Source organism: Euphorbia lathyris, chromosome 8, assembly GCF_963576675.1.
Source record: "Euphorbia lathyris chromosome 8, ddEupLath1.1, whole genome shotgun sequence".
Classification (NCBI taxonomy): Eukaryota; Viridiplantae; Streptophyta; class Magnoliopsida; order Malpighiales; family Euphorbiaceae; genus Euphorbia; species Euphorbia lathyris.
In genome coordinates, this window is record NC_088917.1 from 59375434 (window position 1) to 59379387 (window position 3954).

At 35.2% G+C, this 3954-nt stretch overlaps 1 non-coding gene across 1 annotated transcript; it reads left to right on the forward strand.

Annotated features, from left to right (window-relative positions):
• Positions 1-332: 332 nt before the first annotated feature.
• On the forward strand, positions 333-439 carry LOC136204421 (small nucleolar RNA R71). The gene has a single exon (XR_010675262.1). It is a non-coding gene; the product is annotated as a small nucleolar RNA R71 (small nucleolar RNA).
• The last annotated feature ends 3515 nt before the right edge of the window (positions 440-3954 follow it).

Below are 3954 nucleotides of genomic sequence, written 5' to 3' on the forward strand. Positions count from 1 at the left end.
CCGTTTGGATTGGATTACCATTGGTATCACGTGGTGCCATAAATTTGTCAATTTTGTGCGATAACGCAGAAAATTGGGCTTGTAGCATCGCGACTGGATCAAGTTCAACTATACCTTTAACTGATGATGTGGTTGAGGAAGATGGTTTTGCCCCCGGCATATGTCCACGTTTCGCGGGCCACATACTGCTGTTGATTGCCATTTCCTCCAAAAGTTCTCTCGTTTGGGCTGATGTTTTCTTCATAAATAGCCCTCCCGACATAACATCTAATGAACCCCTAGTTGTAGGATTTAGTCCATTGTAAAATGTTTGCATTAAAAGTTCAGCGGGTAATTGGTAGTGTGGGCATAAACGTTGAAGTTCTTTAAAACGTTCCGAAGTTTCATAAAGAGTCTCATTATCATTTTGAGAAAAAGATGTTAACTCTTTTATGACTCTTGCGGTTTTTGCTAAAGGGAAATATTTAGATAAAAACGCTTGGGCTAATTGTTCCCAAGTGGCAAAAGTTGCGGCTGGCATAGAAGTTAACCATTCTTTGGCTCGATCCTTCAAAGTGAAAGGAAAGAGGCGAAGTTTGATTGCTTCTGCAGTCACATCTGGGATTTTAAAAGTATCACAAATTTCAAGGAAATTTGTTAAGTGGGTGTTAGGATTTTCGTTAGGTAACCCGTAAAATGTTACATTATTTTGCAACATATTAAGCAAAGCTGGCTTAATTTCAAATTGATTTGCGGTGATTCTGGGTCTAACGATACTATTGGTCACACCGGCCACACCTGGCCTAGCGTAATCCATAAGTGTTGGTGGGTCTGCCATTTTTTCTGGCTCGGTATATGTTTTTACTGGGGTCTTATTTTTGTTTTTCTTGTTTTTCTTGTTCTTCCTAATGGGTTTCTCAATTTCTGGGTCTATAGGGTCTGGTACAATGCCTGAACTTCGAGAACTGCGCATGAACCTGAAATCTTGCACGAACCGAAACTACCTACAAAACAGAATTTGAAAAATAGATAATTTAGTAAATGAAAATTATTAAATTATAAAAGTTAAAATAAGTATGTTTAAACCTAGATTCGAAATAAAACACGAAAAATTTAAAATTTTGTCAAAAATTTTGGCGCTCCCCGGCAACGGCGCCAAAAACTTGTTGAGCGATTTCCGCAAGTGCACGGTATACGCTTGTAGTAATAAAAGATATCGAACCCACAGGGAACGCTTTTTAACTAAAACTTTATTTAATTCGGTTTTAATCTCGTGTTTAGGTTTAATAAAAGAAATACGTTAAATTGATGGAATTGGTTTTGGTAAATTAGGATTAGATAGAAGTATTATATCGAGTTTAGAGAACAGTTCTGTCTTGGGATTTTGATTACAAGACAGATACTACCGTAATTGGAATAAATAGAAGGTGTAAAACTTATTTTCATAAAGCAAAGAAAACAACTTTAACTTTGTAAAGATTATGGACATGTAACAATATAGCGATTTATTCACTTAAATGGCTTTGAACCGTAGAAATCCCCCTGATGTTGAGGTGATTCCTACCTTAATCAAACTAGTATTTTATGTCTGATAAGCCGCGATCAGCGATCGTGTCATCCATAAAAACTAAATCTGTCAAGTGTTCAACAAAGTTCTTATATGAATAAGATGGAATAGAACGTTTTAATAAAAACACCAATTTATCATTTTGAAAATCATTTTGTCAGAACAATATCAAAATAATCAACAGTAAGAATATATTGAATAAATAAGTATATCATTAATGAAATGTGAATTTTCACAAGTTAACAGAGAAGTAGAAACTTGGATAGCATTGTAACGAAAACTTTGAGATCCGGGTTGACAATCTTTCTCTCAAACTCCGTAGGTGCGTCAAACCTCATGCGCTTCAGCCGTCAATTCTTCTCGCTGGATCTTCGGAATAGAGACTGCTAGGTCCACTACCAGAATGAAAACTTGTCTCTGATCAACCTTAGAAACTAAACTAATATTGTGTTTATAACTAATCTAATAACAACTTGTGTATAGCAAGTTTGTTTACAGAAATGTAATCTAACTTTCTGATTCTTTTCTGAATCAGAAACTCAACATAATAACTTTCTTCTCTAATTTCTCTAACTTTTTCCAACCTTTTCAATTCTGAAATGGATCACTTATTTATAGTTGTTGAAGGGTTGTAAATGATGAGTCGTGTCCGCTGGTGAAGGGTCGCTTTTATCCGAACGAACAGACGCGTTTTTCTGATTTAAAACATGTGTTTTGTGTGCAGAACAGTTCGCTGTCGTGACTGAGATTCCGAAAATCTCAGTCGCGACAGGGGATACAGGGGCGAGTTAAAGACTTCGTCTTTCTCCCGAGCTGCCTTCCGTAAGTCGCGACTGAGATTATGAAAATCTCAGTCGCGACAGAGAGAATTTTCCCTGTCTCTTGACTGCTTTTCGTCCTCCTTGAGCGTTCTTCTGACTGATATGCATTCTCGGTACGTTTTTTAGGTTTTTCCTCCATTTTAGCTCCGTTTTTGCTCCATTTTCGCTCCTATTTGGATTTAACCAAATAATTAAGTACCTTGCATCAAAGAAGTAAATAAAGACGTAAAAGTATTCTAAATGAATATAATTAGCACGATTTCAATGTAAATTTAACGTATTTATGTATGATATTTTAGGTATATTTTGGGCTTAACACTATACAAAAGGTGGAACTTAAATTACACTTGCCAAAGTTTTTAAAGTTTTTTTAACTGATGTGGCAGAATAATATAGCTTTTGGCTGAAGTGTTAATTTCTCAAATTTTTCTGAACGTTTTCTAAATTATTAAATAATCTATTATCAATGGTTTTCAATTCAAATTCAATAATCTGTTGGCTACTTTCTCGCAGTCAATTTGCTATTCCATTTCTTCCAACGCAATGGTTCTTCAATTTGAATGAAATTGAAATACATAACAGAGTGAACCAGCAGCCAACTACAAAAGAACTGGCTCGCGAAAATGCACATAAACTATATCCAGTCGCCTCAACATATATTGTTAGCATTTCTAAAACCCTAATTTTCATCCTGATTTCGATTTTGTGGAGTAAAATATGTTTGTGATTGATCTTTATGTTTGTGTTTAGGATTGCGGTACAACGAACGATCCTTACTACGATATGGATATTAAGGAGTCACTCAATTAGCTTCCTAGAGAAATTGTCGATGCTCACCATCAACGCCTCAACCGCACAATGGACCTCTCCATGAAACACGAATACGTTCCTAAAGATCTTCGGGTGTTTGTTCGTCTAGATACATAAATTTTGACTTCCACTTTCTTTTGTCGCATTATATGTGAATGAATTTTGAATTTAAGTTTGATTTTAAGCTTATTTGTTCTTTTTATTTAGTTTCATTATATCTCTTTTAATTTGTTTCAATGGTACTTGCCCCATTTTCATAAGCCGGAAGCATTACTTGTGCAGTGGATGCACCTTATGAAGGTAATTTGTTTTTAGAAAGCTAGCCAAGTCTATATTTATTCGTATTTACTCAAATGGTTGTCTGTCAAATTTACGGTTGAACTAAGATATAAAAATTGATTTCTAATTAGAGTTTAAACATCTATTCTTTGATTATGCTCATTACGACACATGGATGTATCTCATATTAGTTTGCAAAATGATATTTTGAATGACATGAACATTGTAGAGTGACAATTAAATGAGCAGAAAAGAGGTTTCAACATGCTTTTGTATTCTATCCAGTCAAATGTCAATTCACAAATGTTTGGGAACTTTTTGTGTTACTTTAGGTGTATATTTTCTCACCATTTAGCTGCTGAAATTTTGTTTGGTCGGTTATCTATGCATGTCAATGAAGTTGGAGATAGGATTAATAATTTCTTTGCCTAGGGAGAACTTATCCCAGGGCCAGCACCATCCAGATGTTGTCGATGGGACTTGGACCGGGCTAGATAT